The following is an 18,040-nucleotide window of genomic DNA, read 5'->3' as shown; positions in this document are numbered from 1 at the left end:
AGCCGGGGCGCAGCGGGGCAGGTGGAGGACGCGGCGCGCGGGGAGCGGGCGCTGCGCGCGCCTGGGGATGGTGCCGGGGACCCAGGAGCGAGGCTGGCGGGGGCGCTCGGCCCGGCTTCGCCCTCGATCGCCCCGCGGGCGGCGGCGCCTCCCTCCGGCCGCGGAGGAGAGAGGGTGGCCGCGTCCCTCGCGCGATGTGCGCCAAGAAGGAGACCAGAAACCTCGGCACAGGGGAGGCGCAGGCACCCACGGGCCGATCCCGGTCCGCGCCTCGCGCTGCGCCCCCGCCGGAGCTGGGCAGTGGGAGGAGAATGCGGTGGCGACCCGCGTCCGTGCCACCTGCCGGACATCGCCAACTCCCCGGATTTCCTGTCTCCGGGCTCTGACACTCCCAGGGAAGGCTCTGAATTGCGCGCGGGGTGTTTGGGCTTTGCTTGTTGTTGTGGCCGTGGGGGGAGAGTCTGGGGAAGCGGGGGTCAGATCGGGTGAAAGTTTCAGATTTGTAGAGAAAACGTTACCGCGGAGTCCTAGCCCGCCTTAGCGAGAGGAGACTTAGCAGCGGGCTGCACGGAAGCTGACGGGGCGGGAGTGGGGGCTGGAACCTGGAGGGCAGCCCGGAGGCAGCGCCAGAGCCTTGTGTTTTGTTTTGTTTTGTTTTCTGCTGAGACCAGGCAGGAAGTAAGAAAGGGCTCGGAACAGAGAACTGGGGAGTTGGACGCCTGGTACATTCGGAGTTGACTGTGGTATTGCCATTATTGTTATTATTAATGCTGTTGTCACTGGCACGAGCACCAGAAAGGATTTTGTTTTCCCTGATTGTTATAAATCGCCTGCAAATTGACTCTGCACTCCTCTCCCCTTAAATGAAATGTCCCTTGATCTCCTAAAGTCTCTGATGTGTGTCTTTTCGCCAAAGGATATTACCCCCTTAGAGCTGTGATGGTGTCAAAGGACCCCACTAAGGAATTGAATCCACCTAAGAACAACAAAAAGTTGCAACTAGAGAGTGTCTGCACTCAAGCTTATAGGTGAATCTTATGTTCCTACCTGCTCACCTTCCTTAGCCTCCTCTGGCTCAGAACCTTGGAGGCACAGCCATCTGGAACCCCATACTTGACCCAGCTTTTCCCTTTCATGTATTTGTACAATCTGGAAAAGTGTGACTCTTGCAATCCCACTAAACATGCTCCCTGGCCAGGGCAGGCTTAGTTCCCAACCATGCAGGAAGCCACAAGGGCACCTGTGGTTGCCTCCTCTTGCCCTGGTCACATCTCCTCCAGGGTGCGGGCTTGGCCAGCTGATGCAGCAGAAACCAAGGCCAGGGTGTGGGAGAGCAGAAAGGCGGTGGGTGTGGGAGAGCAGAAAGGCAGAGCAGAGTGCAGGAGAGCAGGTCAAGCCTCCTTGCTTGCCACATCGCTTTTTGCCAGAGGAAAAAAAAAGCAAATGAAGAGCAAGAGGGAAGTATTCTAAGTTGGAATGGAGCGCTCAGACTCTACTGAGGCTGTGAACCAAGTTCTCAGAGTCTAAGGAGGCTGTGGCCACTGACTTTGGTGTGACCTTTCCTTTCAGTACTTGTGTGATTTTCCCTATTTGCCCATCCATGAGTAGCCGTGCCTCTCTAATAGGACAGTTGTCATGAGATGATCTAATTTTGTATCCAAAAAAATGCTTTGAGCATCCTGGGAAAGGACAGTCTATAAAATATGCCATTTTAATGTTTTGTGAAAAGTTTGCTACACGGCAGGTTAAGAAGATACATTTTTAGCATGTGTGCCATGTGGCAGTGTAAAATTAAAATGGAAAAGGAAAGTACAAACATAAAAATGACTTAGCATTCTTGACATTCTTGTGCATACTTGTAGAAAAATTATCTTTCGTTTGGGGAGAGTTGCCGGGGAATTTAATCAGTGTTTATACTACTGAAACGCCCCCTTCTACCTTTCTACCCTGTAAAATTTTATGACCCAGTTCTCACCGGAAACGCAGTGTGACTGTAGTCGGTGCTGGGGGCTGAGAGGAGAGATTGAAGGGTTGTTAGGTGAGCCATCACATAGGGTTTGGAGACTGGTATGGGAAGAAAGATGCCATCAGCCTTGCAGAACAATGTTCTTCTGGAAAAAAAGCAGTTGAGCAGCTTAGGCTAACAGACCCAGCACTGGCTGTCCTCCATTCTCAGATTCAGATGGGGACTCATTCAGATGGTCCAAAGAAGGCTAACCATGGTGTTTGTCTCTCCTCCATTAGGTAAATGTATTGCCTCCTTCTTTCCTTTGGATTGGTGTTAACTTCTTTCCATGCCCCCACCCCGTCTACCATAGAGCAATAGTTTTCCCTTGCCATCTCCAAAACACTCCGATGTACCCTCTCAAGTCCCTTATATAAAATCTTCCCCAAGTTCTGAAGCTTCGCAAAGACCTGCAGCTGTTGTTGAATTTAAGCAAATAGTTGGAAGTAATCAAGAGAGCCACTGAAAAGTGGGTATGTTTTCCCCTGGTGGAGAAGTTATTGAATGCCTTTTGAGTTACAAAATCAGCAGTTTAGAAAAGCAAAAGGGATTTCCTTGACTTCCCTCTCACCATAAACCAGTAGTTGTATTTTTCATCCCTCATAGTAGTGAGCACTGTTTGGCTAAGCATTTTTTACAATTTTGGACTTAAAATGGGGTTTTGCCTGGTGGAGTTCTATGGAGAGAGGAAAAACGTAAAGAGATACGGAAGGAAGAGCCGCAGTGGCAAGAACATAAATCAGCCAGAATATATGGGGGGGTGATGAGAATAGGTCTTTTCACCCTAAAAAAAATGTCCACTTTGGAAGAAAAAGAAGTCTGATTATTGGCATCCAGGGCTGAAACCAAGGCAGCTGATGCCGAGAGGAGCCAAAGGGCAGTTCTTCTTAGTTTAGAAACAGCAAGACAGCCTCTGCCAAAGATTGCTGTAAACACGGAATAAAGATTTCATTGTGAGCTGGTGTGACTAGAATAATTAGACAGTTAATTGTTCATTCTGATCTGGTCGTGCTGCAATCAGTAGTGCAGACTGGTGAAAATAAGAACGAGGGGGAGAAATAGAAAAGAAACATTTCTTACTTTTATATTTACTTGTTTTACTTTGATGGTACTTCGGAGAATCCTGATTCATCTCCTCCTGCCCCCTAAAAAGAGGCAGATCCCAGAACACTGGAGGGTTCAGATGCATTTTTCCCTGCTGCCATTTTTCCCCCCTTGTTCTACTCTGGATATGGACAAAATTTCTCATCCTCTAAAAACAGCATGTGAAACTATAATAAGAATAAATTCATTAGGTAATTCCAGTATTAATTAATAGATTATAGTTAGGTATAAACCTTCATGTCAACTCAGTCAAAATATATGCTAATAAGCACCAGATTTTTGTGTTTCTCCAATACTTTCTTCTCAGACATGCAAGATTTAAAGAAGTAAATATTCCATTTTTGACATTTAATTATTTTCTATTGTGAAACAAATTGCCTACAGTGATTAATCTTTCACATTTAATTGAAGAAACAGCCTCCTCTGTATTTTCATAGTAATTTGGAGACAAAAGAAAACGTATTTTAAGTGATAAAGGTGATTTTAAACAACTGAGCATCTACAGTTATCACAGGCAGTACTGTGACTTATTGTTATTTACTAAAAGATGGCACTGTCATCAATTCCTTCTGAAATGACTTTTGCAAATGAAGACACGAGTAGGGGACTATAGACATCATTACATACATGCTGTTGGGGATGAGGGAATGAAATACCATGTATTTATTAAGTTCAATCCTCCCTAAATCCTGGTATTGACATGGAATATGGAGCAAAGTTCTCATTATTTGAATTTAAAAAGGAACATTTTTAAGTGCCAATGCTAAGTATAATTGTTCTGGGAATAAAGCATTATTATAAAGAAAGCATGATAAATTAACATAAGGTCATGCAGTCTCTTAAAGAGAAATATTTAGTTTCTCCAAGATAGTCATCTTGTCTCAGTTTGTTTAAGAGATGCAACAATATCTTTACTAACCTTTAGTTTCTTTTATCCATCTCAAATCCAAAGGGATTGCAAAGGCAAAATACTTACTGAAGTCTTAAAAAGTGTAAGTGGTTCAAAATTATGGAACTATCTAGCTCTCAGAAGACAAAATTCTGCTTTACAAAAGGCACTGTCTACAGCAATTAAAAATAGAAAATCATATTGCCACATTAAATTATTGCAACAATCCATTTTAAAGAGAAATTTAGTCTTTTCTTATTTAATTGCTGTCCATGGTTTGCTAACTAGTTTTTCAGAATAATCTGCCAATCTCTTGCTAACCAGGACTGTCTAGTTAAGGACATTCCTGATTACATATGGATTAACTTAATTTTAGAACCTTGAGAACATCCAACTCAAAACATTACTCAAGTGCAATGCAAAATAGAAATGGTCCAAGTCACCTCAATGTATATGTATTTTTTTTTAAGTTCAAGGAATCATAAAAGTGAGGACATCTTGTATGGAAATATGTCATTGAATAACCACAATAAAAGAGTAAAAGAAGCTACAACCTTACATCTTTGAAAAATACATAAAGTGTTAACAATACCACTTATTTCTTCTTCCAAAATTTAGGGTTGGCATAAAAAATACCATGGGAAGATATAAATGTTAAAAACATGCATGGCATTGCCTGAAATGAGGGTATCTTTGCTAGAATACAAAGATATTTGAATGTTTGGCAATCTAATCAAAAGCTTAGAATATGTTCTAACTAATGTCATTACCTCCAGAGTAAAGAAGTAACTTGCATGGAAGAGGTATTTCTTTATAGTTCTATAGCAATACATTCTTAATAAATATGTTGTGATTTGACTTTTTAAATAAGAAAAATAAAATTGAATCAATGGAATTTTCAAGTTAGATGAATTTGTAGTATTTAAAGTCAAATACTTGAATGATCTTTGTTTCTTTATTTCTTTGAACCAGGAAGACCAATAGTAATAATTATTGGCAATATTCTGGCATGGACATGAAGGAGGTGAGAAAGTAGGAAAACGTTAAGTTAAAGGCTTTCTTTTTTTTGTTTGCTTTATCTAACTAGTGAATGTGTTCATGAATTTATAAGTTGTTAAAAATTCACAATATCTCTTCATAATAAGGTGTTACTATCACCTAGTGATGATTATTTACAAGTAGTCACACAAACAGATTCTATCCTATAAGTACCAAATCTTAATCAGACCAGTCACAACTAAATTACCACATGTTCTCTGCTATGTCAACTAATTAAAGGGTAATTAATAAAATGATAATTTCATTCCAAGGCAATGGCTACATCTGGTTGTTATAGAAGTTTACTTGACATGTGGCCAAATGGTCAAGCCCAGCCATGCAACTGCAACTCTGTGCTCAACATCTGGCAGGAGGATGGAAACTTAACCCATAATACTTCACATTGAAACTGCTTTTGGCTGATACACTTATCTGCTCCTGTACCTGATTTATAACTAAAAGAAGATATGTTAACCTTCCACCCAAAATGAAAACCAGATGCTCATTAGGAAGTAAAATGTTTTTAGGCAAATCATCAACCTTCTTCTTCTCAGGTCTGACCTTAGTTGAATGAACAAGGCGGTCTTAGTATTTTCCCAGAGAACAGGACATAGTGTAATATGTTGGCATAATTGGGAGCTAGTGGTCAAGAGAACACCAGGATAGAATTAGCATGAAGAGTCAATCACTCCTTGTTGCCAGGGAGAGTTGTGTACTAGGATTAGAGTCAAGGTTGTGGTAAAAACAGCATGGAAAGCTGTGCAGTACAGCTTTCTTGTTCTCCAGATATCTTTGGGTGGTATCAAACTTTGATTTCTACTTTCCACCAATAATTTAAAATATAGCTTATTAAATAGCTTATATAAATTATTGGATAGGCATTTTAATATGCCCATGAGTATAAATATTTTAGACATATTTCTAAAAATCTTTAGTCAAAGCTATTAATACAAAATATTTTCCTGAAGGAATAGTGTACATTTTATATCATATTCATTATTGCTTTCATTTGATAAAGTCAGTGTGTTTGAACCCTTATCAAGTCCTAATAAGGGGTCAAATTGTGCATATTATGAATAGCTTCCCTAATTTATTTTTAAACCAACAGGCTTAATTTTATTTAGCAATTTAATTAGAAATTGGCCAAAGGAATTTCATTTAGAAGTAATTTCATCCAGATTTGTAAAGGCTACCCAAATATATATATATATATATATTTTTTTTAATTTGAAAGATGATTAACACTAGAATATGAGTATCAAAACAGAAATAAACATTCAATATTTGCATCTAAGGAGATCTTTTTCCATGCGAATGGTTTGAATACACTGTTGAGTAGGCAGTATCACCTACCTGCCACTGTTTGAGGTTAGAGAAGGACTGGGAGAAATCAATAATGAATGGATAATGCAGCCATCTCTTTGCCCACCCCACACACAGGCCCCAATGTTCTCTTATGTTTTAGTCTGTTTGGGCTGTTATAACAAAATGCCATAGACTGGGTGACTAATAAACAACAGGAACTTATTTTTCACAGTCCTGCAGGCTAGAAGTCCAAGATCAGCTGTCACCATGGTCCAGTGCTGGTGAGGGTCCAGTCTGCCATCTTCTAATTGTATTCTCACATGACAGAAATAGGGCACGAGAGCTCTTTGGGGTCCCTTTTATAAGGGCATTCCCATTCATGCAGCATCTTTCCTTAAGAAACAATTATCTCCCCAAGGCCCCACCTCCTAATACCACCCTACTGGGGGCTAGGATTTCAATGTATGAATTTGTGGGAGACACAAACATTCACAGTCCATTACATCTCATCTTCATTTTCTAATGCAAGCAATAATACAATTTCCAATATCTCTCTTTTTCAAATCCCTTGATTCTCTGCATCAAAGGCTTCATCTGGAGTATGAATTTGCAAAGGCACCACCATTACATCATTGTGTATCTCAATCAAGCACCACGCTTGAGAGCCTGTGTCTTGTAGGCTTTTTTGGGATATAAAATAAGAATCTGAATCTATGCCTATACTTTCCACAAACTGGCGAGAACTCACCAAGATGTTCAACTTATAAATAAAGATTAAGTAACATTTTTGTGTTGTCATTAATATCAGATTGTATTTAAAGCAAATAGTGTCTAGCAATCCAAGTACATTTTCATTAACATTATAGTTTTGAAGTGTTATAGTTGTATCTAACTTTACCCTTAGCCTACACTCTCATCTCCATAATACTGGGAACATTTATTTATTTCAGTCTTAAGATATGAGGCATACTCATATTTGAAAATAAAATCTTTGAGTAGTCATTTATCCTGCCTGTGAAGTCAGTATTGTTACTGTCATCATTTCACAGATACAGAAACCGAGGCACAAGGGCAAGTGGTGACCACGGGCAGGACTCTGTCTCCTACATTTGTAGTCTTAACCACTCAGCAGCACTGCTTCTTCTAGAGCATTGCTTCCCAACCTCTTCTTCACTACCGACATTTTTCTGGCTAATTCTTTGTTTGGAAGAGGGAGGGCCCTGTGCATTATAAGATCATCCCTGGCTTCTACTCATAGATGCCAATAGTGTCCTCCCTCTTGGGACAACAAAAAGATGTCTCCAGACCTTGCCAAATGTCCCTTGGGGACCAAAGTTATCCCAGGTGAGAACCACTGCCTTATAGTAACGTTCAGTCTCCATGCCTTTCTTATTAAAGCACACATTGTCCATTTAAGGGTAGGGCATTTATTTTCCAAATCATGATATAGAAAATTATTATGGTTATATTAGCCACATTACAGATGATTTGTAAAAAAAGATTTAGATAAAGCTTTGGGAGAAAAATGATTAAATCCACATGTCTCCATTAAGAGCAGGTCATTTCCTACTAAACTCTTTTCCTTTGGGGCCCAACTTAAGTGATCAGGAGATGACTATGATTATATCTGTGTACCAAAAAAGTCTGGAACGACGGTTTTGTGGAACAAAAAGTAATTTTTTTGAACCACAATGCCAAAAAAAAAATAAAATAAATAAAGCCTATTAATAGAGAATTCACTAGACTCCACACTTTAGGAGGAGAGGGATGGGAAAGCTTCTGTTCATCTTTATGTCTGTTGAATCTGGTATTGTGTCTAGCCCATAATCAATGCTCGATAAGTACTTCTTTAACAAACAATGAAGTCCTGGATGACCTAGCACAGGTTCTGAATTCTTGTCTAGATTTGCCATGTATTACATTTTACTTTAATTAGTGGCATGGATCTGCACATTATGGTATGCCACTCATATTTATGAATTTAATGAAACCAGAATGAATATATAATACATTAGATGAAGAAATGAGATCAAAAGGCTGATGTGATGTACTCGATCTGACAAGATGAAATTTAACACAAACACATGCCAGCGAGGAATGTGTCTTGAGCGGCACACCCTAGACCCCTCAGCTGGGAAAAGGCAGAGCCAGGATGCAAACTCCGGCCTGTTAATACCCACTCTTTCCAGGGACGAGTCAATCTTCTTTGCTTTGTCTTGATCAGGGCGTACCTGAGATGCCCTGGTCTGTTCCACTCACTACGTCCTACCTGAGTCGTGTGTATGGAAAGTAGCCACTGGCCTGGAAAAGGCTCAACAACGTGCCTTCCAGCTGAGAAATGTTCGAAAGTCTTCAGAATGGCAGACTTGACATAGAAAAGACTCTGAGGGACTGTAACAATCATCTATAACAATCATCTTGGAATATCTTTGTGTGAAATAGGTAATAAATTTATTCTGCATTGTCATAGAGACCTGGACCAGGGTCACTGAGTAGGAACTATAGGGAAGCATATTTTATCCCTGCATAAGATGAGCTTCCTAATGATAAACTGTCCTACATTGCAGTGGGCTTCCCTGGAGAGCAGTGAGCCCCTGGTCACTGGACGGAAAGTGCAGATGACTGGGCCTGTGGGAGTCTGAGCGCAGATGTAAGATGGGGGAATGATCAGAGGTTCTCCAGTGTGCTCAATAGTGTTTGATGTACATGAACTCTTTCTTAGAGGCTACTGTTGGCTTTGTAAGCTACTCCTCTGTGTAATTTTGTTAAGAAAAACAAGATTATTTTCCCTAACCCTTATATTCAGAGTCATGGGGTAAATTAAATAGAATAAGCAGGAAAGAGAATTTTTACCATGTACCATATCTTAATAGAATAAAAATCACGGCCGGGCGCGGTGGCTCATGCCTGTAATCCTAGCACTCTGGGAGGCCGAGGCGGGTGGATTGCTCGAGGTCAGGAGTTCAAAACCAGCCTGAACAAGAGCGAGACCCCGTCTCTACTATAAATAGAAAGAAAATTAATTGGCCAACTAATACATACAGAAAAAATTAGCCGGGCATGGTGGCGCATGCCTGTAGTCCCAGCTACTCGGGAGGCTGAGGCAGCAGGATTGCTTGAGCCCAGGAGTCTGAGGTTGCTGTGAGCTAGGCTGCCGCCATGGCACTCACTCTAGCCTGCGCAACAAAGTGAGACTCTGTCTCAAAAAAAAAAAAAAAAAAAATCACTTAGTATGTGCCAAGCACTGTGAATAGCACTTCACCAGCATTATCCTGACTATTCCTGATAAGAACTCCATGAAGTAGAAATAAGTATCATCACCATTTTGTAACTGAGGAAACTGAGTCACAGAGAAGTTAAGTATTAATAACTGGCCTGAGATCACACAGCTACTAATTCTAACCTTACTATTTGAACCTGAATGTGTTCAAATATAAAGTCTGTTATGTAACTACTGTAGTACATCACCTTATCCTTTCAGGAGGGATGCCCGTTTTAGTTTGAAATATTGCCAATTTCTAAAGGTTGAGACATAGGGTTATTTAAATGCAAATACCTAAAAATATCATCCAAAAACTAAAATATATCATCGTAAAATTTATTCGCTGTTTTTTATTATTCATTATGTTTCTTCCTTCATATAGTGCAAATTGCCATGAGTTGACTTTAAGTGAATGAGTAAAATAGGGTTTTTAGTATTTTTTTAAAAAAAAATCTATAAAGGATAGATTGGTAATGGCATTTCAGATGCTATTCTGCAAATTAGGGAATTAGAACCCAGGCCTCCAGGCTGCAAAGTAGTAGTGTGAAACAAGATTGATAACTCTTTTTTCTACAAATTCAGGAAATTCTAACAGTCAAGTTTTTTTTTAGATAATTGTATCATTAGAATCATTCTCTCTTCTGATTATGATTATCTTGTTAGATTATCTTCTCTTATGATTATCTTATTGGATATTTCATAAAACCAAACTGATTTTGAAAACTACTTTCTTTGCCTTTATTATTTCAGTGCCAAAAAGATACTGAAAAACTAAACCATTCTGCTAAAGAGCCCTGGTTTCAGCCTATTTGTAACTCTGATTTAGTTGAGGTTAACTATAACTTTGCAAATTAAATCTGGTTACTTCCTGTTCTTAGGAAGTGCTGCTTCTTACCCACCATTCTAGCTAACAATCAGCAAAGGACTTAGAACATAGTTCAGCATTTGCTTTCTAAAGTTATTGCTGACCTGGTGCTTACGTGCACTTAAATGTTTATGGAAGTCCGTAAGTCTGTGTTCATCATTCCTGCAAAGCATCAGGGCAGTTGAAGGAGGGGGCCCAAGCACTTATCACAGGACTTAAAATGGCATCTTATGCAGCTCTCAGTGGGATGGTTATTTTGCCAAGAGGCAGGAGGCTTTGCTGGGGCCTCTGGCTTGCAGAGCTGAGGAAAAGCCTGTTTCTTCACCTGTCAGTGATCAGGGTCATCTGCTCTTAATGAAATCATTTTGTGTAGGATGTTGGCAGCCCGCCGCAGCCCGCCCATGCACATGTCTAAAATAACTGCCTCGCTGAGCCTCTTACCATAACATTTACTCATCAGGGTACCATTCCTCCATGTCAACGTGTGGCTTGAAGAACATTTATATGACTCTGTAAAGTGGAATGGAGATTAGCACTTGATGTTTTCCCCCTAGGTTGTTACAGTATTTCTTAGGGGGAAATGTTCTTTATAAAAAGAATGCTCTCAATGTACTTCATCATGGGAAACATTCTGAATCAAGAACCCAGATGTCTTTTTAATGAATTATGGGAAACATCTCTATAGCTCTAAGAAGTACGGAGCATGCAGTGTGAACGCAGCAGATATGGCCTTCAATCCTGCATGAGTTACCCAGAATGCAGGATCTGATAGGTTTGGGGGAGATTTGGACAAAACAGACTAGGATTGACATGGGAAGAAAACAGAGGTGCCACCCCTTCTAGATTCATCAAACTTAAAACCAAACAGATCCTGAGTGTTGAAGATTGTACCAGGCAAGGACTGCTGCCAGTACTTTGGCCCTGGGCTTTCCAAGTTCCTTGTATCAGAGGTCATTGTGGCTAACATCTCTACCCCATTCATAATTCTGTGAAGTGTAGCTGACCTTAAGTCATGGCACCTGTAGAAGTCATTGGCTAAGGTATTTGAATAACTAGGGCAAGAGTAAGTGATGTAAAGAAGAGAAAAAGAATGACCACTAGGTATATGTATACCATGGAGTACTATTCTGCTTTAAGAAACAATGGTGATATAGCACCTCTTGTATTTTCCTGGATAGAGCTGGAACCCATTCTACTAAGTGAAGTATCTCAAGAATGGAAAAACAAGCACCACATGTACTCATCAACAAATTGGTATTAACGGATCAACACCTAAGTGGACATATAGGAGTAACATTTATCGGGTGTCAGGAGGGTGGGAGGGGGGAGGAGGGGATGGGTATATACAACCACAACGAGTAAGATTTGCAACGTTTGGGGGATGGTCACACTTGAAGCTCTTACTCGAGGGGAGAGGGGGGCATGGGCAATATATGTAATCTTAACACTTGTACCCCCATAATACGCTAAAAAAAAAAGAATGACCACTAAGTCATGGGCTTATTTATCTGAAGGGAAGAGAGGAAATGCATCATTGTTATGAGTTATTTTTATTATAATGTTCAGTTTTTAAGTTAAAAAGATCTGCTAACTTCCCTTCCTCACCCTGACTCCACCATTATTAATGCCCCATGGAAGATAACTCTTGAATCTTTGAGATGAAAGGAAACCTTTTATACATTTGGTTCTGGGTAAAAGAAATATTTAAGCCAAATTGAAGGCATCAAAAATAAGTAACTGCATTGAAAAGTCACAGCCATATTGAACAATAAACAATTTATGGAAGGAACCCAGAAAAAAAATGTTTTTTAAGAAATTGAAAAGCACAGCTTCTGACAAGTATTCTTTATTTATGAGTGTAAGTAGAATTTTCAAGGAACACAAAAATATTAAAATAAAATACAAGTTTGACACACATGTTTCTCTTGGAGGTTTTGCAAAAAACAGGAAATCTAGGTAGATATGAGATTAATTACATAGTTTAATTCAATTATCATTGTCTATACTAATTGAGAGAACAGAAGAAGTCAGGGTTATGTGAAATTGTAAATGATCCAAAATAATTTATAGTTGAATAGGGAAATGTTTTTGATCTTTGACTTGAATACAAGAAAGCCTGAGATCTAACAATTCTGTTTTTCTCATGAGAAAAAGGAAGTCTCGTAAGTGAAGTCCAGATGCCCAAGCTTGGCAACTGCTCTTGTTCCCCCCTCCTCTCTCATTTCAGCTCCTCCTTGGCTGTCCATCTGGGGTGCTGGGGTGCTGTACCTGCCAGACCAGTGATGGGCTCACCTTCTGCTGGGTGTCCCACATCACTCAATAGTTCATCCATCGTGCTCTTACTCTTGCTCTCTGTTTCTTCGGAGCTCTTGTGACTTTGTAAATTTGTGGGGCTGAGAGCAAGGGATGGGAGGAGGTGCTGAGAGGGTCAACCAAGGAAGTTTTTGCCAACAAATGTTGATGACACAACCCCAGGTCTAACATTCCCCAGATTGTTTATCTCTAGCAAAATACACAAAAACAAAAATACCATCTCGGTTAAACATTTCTCTGTTTCCTAGGCAAATTGGAATATGCATTGTTTCAAAAGAATTCTATGCATGCAAAGTGACTAGCTGTCAACAAAGCCATAATTAAAGAGATGAGGTGCTGTCCATAAACTTGAAATAATGATTTTTGTTAAAGAAGTGACATTATCTTATCTCTTCTCTACCCTCTCCTCACAGGGCCTGCTCCAGGATAATCTAGAGTTTTCTCAGTATAAGTTAGTAAGAGGGGAACCTCCATATGTAGCTCTTTAGAGACTTTGAGAAAGTCATAGACAACATTCTTCTTGCTTCTCAGATGGACATGTTGCTCATTTTTTTAAACTCATGATGTATTTTTGGCTAAGTATTATTGATTGTCCCTGTCCAGTGTTCTATGTATGCAGTTAAAGAACTCAAATGTAGTTTCATTAGTTTGTAATTATAGCAATAAAGGTACTTCCTGGGCATATATAGCCTTACCTTTGCAAATTTTAGTTTCACGTGTATTATGTCATATTTTCAGATCTACCAACAACCCTTCTCCTGGCTATAATTAATTTCATATAATATTTTTTTTTGGTCCACTGGAACATTTTGGGTCTCAATAATGTTTTCAAATTAAAGCATGGACTTTCTGTACTAAACGTGTCACTTTTCCTGACTCTTAGGGACTGTTTTTGCCAAAAGCTTTCTCATATCTTTCCACATCTCAAGGAAAATATGAACTATATTGCTTTTGAAACTTTTCTGATACTTTCCCCAAAAGATGGTTCAAATCTTCTCTTTCTGAAAGAGACCTCAATTGGCCATAGATTTCTCTGCCCAACCCCAAGATTCTGATGTTCTCCCCTATGTTAAATTACATTCATGCACAACATTTGATGATATTCTCACTAGTGATGGTAGTTGTCTCAGGTGTTTATTTTCTCTTCCTCCCACTGAGTATACCTTCTTCAAGGCCAGCTAGTGTTGTCCTTTCCAATGGCACATTCCCCATTCTGAATGGGGGGGGGGTGGAACATGGATGCCAGTGGCCCTGGGCTTTATGACACCCCTGAAACATTCCACTGTGTCCATTCAGTGCTAGGAATGTTCTAAGTCCACACTCCTATCAGTCAGCTCATTATCTGACCCAAATAGCCAAAGAAGGATGAGAAATTCAGATTGTCACCCATTTCACGACAGGAGGAGCTGCAAAGGTAGAAGGTGAGGTGGAAGAGAGTGTAACTAGAATGAGGAGAGGAAAAAGAAAAGTTAAAATGGGGGCTGTTAAAATGAAGCAGGATCACGTGAAAGAGGGAAAAAAATTCAGCTTCTTGAAAATGTGAATAATTGCATTTCCTTTTTACTCATGGGAATCTAGGTATAGTTTTGTAGGGCGGTAAAGCAGAATTGTATGGCAAAGGGAAAAAAATTTCAGCCTTTTAAAAATATGAATCACTGCATTTTCTCCTCACTCCTTAGAATCTAGGAGTAGCTTTCTGATGCATGCAGGGAAGTAAATTTATTTTTAAACTGCATGTGGGCTGTGCTTTTAAGACTGAAGACTACAGGGGCTGAAATGCATACTCTTTTTCAATGATCACCTTAGGAATGGCTGTTAGAAATATTGGAATTACCAGAACAACTAACCATGGTTCCATCTCTGAATTCTAGGCAATAAGTGGCATTTTGGCCCATCTGTTCTCTGTGCCCTACCAGCTAAAAAGATCTCCTGTTTGAATTTTACCATCTGCCTCCTCCCAGCAGATCCAACCCAAATCCAAAATGAACAGGTGAATTTAAGCCCTAAAAATTGGTGTTTTCCTCGGGAAAACTAGAAAAATTCATTAACAGCAGTTTGAAATGCTCAATTACAAAGTTGAACCTAGAGCACAGTCATTCCTGAATATGTCTTCCCAGGTTGAGATGTATGAATATGAGACACCTAGGAAATAGAATTTGAGTTCTTAATGAATGTTTCCTACAGATTCCATAATGACTCCATTCTGTTCTCACCGTGTAAAGAAGTATGCCCTTTTCACTGTTGTTGGCATGCACTTTTTAAATACTAACTCCTACACAGTATAGTGACAATTATTTTTCCATGGCTATCTACAGATTCAGCACCATGAGAATTAAAACATCTTCATTCAACCCATCTCTCTCCACACCAAGACTAAAAACCAAATGCAACAACATCCCAAATTAGGCCAGAGAATGTATAAAGCTCCTAAATTGCCACATGCATGTGACAGAATTAAAAAAAAAAAGACGAGCAAACTATCAAAATCGGATGTTTTGATCTATCTCACATTGTAGGTTGTCACAATGTAATTTGGTTTACATCTCCTTGAGCTAACTTAAGCTGAAGATTTAAATGCGTGACTATAGAATTAAAGTAAAAGTGGCATTTCTACCCATACAGCTTATTAGCTAATGTATTTGTTACATTTATATTGACTCAAGCACTAAGGAACTACCACTGAGTTTAAGTGACTTTCCTAGCAAAGGTGGAAGGAAGTCGTCTGACTAACAGTAGTCTGACTAACCCTAGGACTCAATTCCAGGACACCTGGACCATTGCTGTACAATACAATGTCCTTCTCCTATCTCCCTTTTCACTCTGCCAAAGTGCCTCTATACTGCTTTGGTGGTCTTTGCATTTTATGTTGCTTAGCAATGTCTATTTGCTGTCTGTTCTTAAGAAATACCCAAAGAATCTATATTTTTTCTCTTCATTCTACTATTTTATGTTCTAGCCCTTATCATTTTTGTTTAAATTTCTATCATAAAATTATTGCTGATCCATTCTCTTCTTCCTAGCAGGACATTTAACTTTTTAATGAGACTGTACTTTCTTCAATAATCCCCTTGCTTGTAGGACTAGACTCCCAAGGGTTTTGAGTTGACATGTCATGGTAATTATGCAGATGGAGGGTGAATTCAAGCAAGATTCCATCCTCAATCCACAGGAACCATAAGTGGATGACTGAATATATTAAATATATTGGAAAGAGAAAAGGGTACAATCTGAGAGTTCAACGACATTACCACAAACAGGGCTGAAGTGTGAACTGCCAGCATATTAGGGTAATATATGCTAGCTGCTATAACAAAACCACCAAGGCTCAGTAGCTTAACACAGTAATAGTCTATTTCTTGATCACATCATAGTCCAGCTTCATGTCAAGTGGTCCTTCTGAGTGCTTTTCCTCTAAGCAGTGACTCAGAAATTTGGGCTGCTTCCATCTTGTGGCTCTACTTCCTCTAAGGGCAGAAATCTTTCCTTGAAGTCAGCAGAAGAGCAAAGACAGAAAGTGCGGAGAATCTTTCAGAACATTTTATAGCTAATAATGAAAATGTCTTCCATTGGCCAGAACCCTGCCATAAGACCTCAACCTAACGACCAGGGAGGCTGGGAACTGTTCTTTTCCTGTGTGCCCAGAAAGAAGAAATAGGACTCCTTTGCATCTTCCAGTCTTTGACATGGCTCACAACATTTTCTTCACTAGCAAGCAGCATCTTGGTACCTATGTGAATTCTCCGGATGTGGTGGCACTGGGGGTGAGTGGAGGAAGTACACCAAATAATTGTCAGTAACTCCACTGGAGATATAAAGTGAAATGCAAACTCCTTAACCAATCTTGGAAGACACAGAGCAGCACTGTGTGGTGGTTACGTGCATCGTCTCAGGAATCACTCAGTCTAGGTACAGACGCTGTTGGGGCAGGATGACATGTTGAGAGCCCCTGCCATAAGCCATCCCATTTTCTATGGATGTGGGTGTTGCTCCTCCATCCTATAATAAGCTCCTGTAGCTTTGGGTCAGGGTTCAGTCAACAGATGTTGGCATCAGGCTGGCTTTAAATCTTTAAATTACCGTTCCTGCTCCTCCCTGAGCAAGTTACTTAAATTCCTGGACCAGTTACTTAATCTCTTTGAGCAAGTTCACTCATTTGAAAAGTGGGAGTAGTAAGGCTGATCTCAAAGGAACTACATGTGATTACCGACATAAAGCATTTTGTACCTTCCCTAACACATAGGAAACACAATAAATGGTAGCTGCAACTGTTATCGGATGATATCAGGACTATGTTTATTTTGCCTATGTATTACCTCTACACAACAAAAATAACTGCAAAATCTGATTTTTTAAAAAAATAAAAAAGATCTTTAAAATGATGTGGAGGTAGTTTAAAAAGCAGCACATTTGGGATGCCTAAATCCAGGTAAAATCTCTGTGATTTTGGCCAGGTAACTTGACATCTTTCTTTAAAATGTATTCTTCCTATCTATGTTATGAAATAACATGTAGACACGTCTAGCATAGTTTCATGTGGTTAGTACTCAATACATGTTGAGTCACAATTACCAAATTTCTTTCAAAATGTTTCTACAGCGGAAAGTGATGTTTCAAACTATGAGAGTGAGAAAAAGCCATCTTATGAAGATTTGTTTTGATAGAATAAATGATTATAGTGTCAAAAAGATGCTTAATAGGATGATGCTGTTGATCTTTGGCCTTCATCCCTCCTCCTCCCCTTAGAGAACAGCTTCATGAGGCCCCTATTCAAAGGATAATCGCTGTGCCGAAACTCACCATCTCTTCATTCAAGAACTTATAGTACACATCTTAATGAACCATAATGAACCGGAGACATGAAGAATAACTGGATAAACAGGCCTCTCTCCCCAGCTGTCATGTCTGCTTGTGACGGCAACTGATATTTCATTGTAAAAGATGCTAATTTCAATCTGAGCTGTGGCAGTGTTGAGAGGAGCATAAAAGGAATTCTTGATTATCTATATCAGTAACTGTGGTCCCTGGGGATACGCGTGGAAACTTCAGATCACATATGGCAAGAGTGCTGTGATAAAATATGCATCAATGAAGCTTTGTGATTTATGATAATAAAGAAACGGAAAGTTTTGGCCCTCTATGGTAACTATTTGTGGCTGGTATTTCTCTCTTTTTACTATTTCTGGAGTCTTTGTAAATGACATTGGTTGTACTAATTAATACAGCTTTCTATACCTGGACCATCACCCCATTTCTGTAACT

At 39.7% G+C, this 18,040-nt stretch overlaps 1 protein-coding gene and 1 long non-coding RNA gene across 3 annotated transcripts in view; both read left to right on the top strand.

Moving 5' to 3' along the window:
- Positions 1 to 18,040, top strand: part of CDH20 (cadherin 20) — a 198,176-nt gene that overhangs the window by 647 nt on the left and 179,489 nt on the right. The window lies entirely within an intron of this gene.
- On the top strand, positions 154 to 17,924 carry LOC142861652 (uncharacterized). 2 transcript variants are annotated; one of them, XR_012912873.1, is made up of 3 exons: positions 154 to 14,202; positions 14,653 to 16,542; positions 17,525 to 17,924. It is a non-coding gene; the product is annotated as an uncharacterized LOC142861652 (long non-coding RNA). The 2 variants fall into 2 exon arrangements; XR_012912874.1 differs by having other exon boundaries at positions 11,801 to 14,202; positions 14,653 to 14,771; positions 17,378 to 17,924.

This window comes from Microcebus murinus, chromosome 17 (genome assembly GCF_040939455.1).
Source record: "Microcebus murinus isolate Inina chromosome 17, M.murinus_Inina_mat1.0, whole genome shotgun sequence".
Taxonomy (NCBI): domain Eukaryota; kingdom Metazoa; phylum Chordata; class Mammalia; order Primates; family Cheirogaleidae; genus Microcebus; species Microcebus murinus.
The sequence above is the reverse complement of the archived record's forward strand: the minus strand, read 5'-3'. Positions and strand labels throughout refer to the sequence as shown.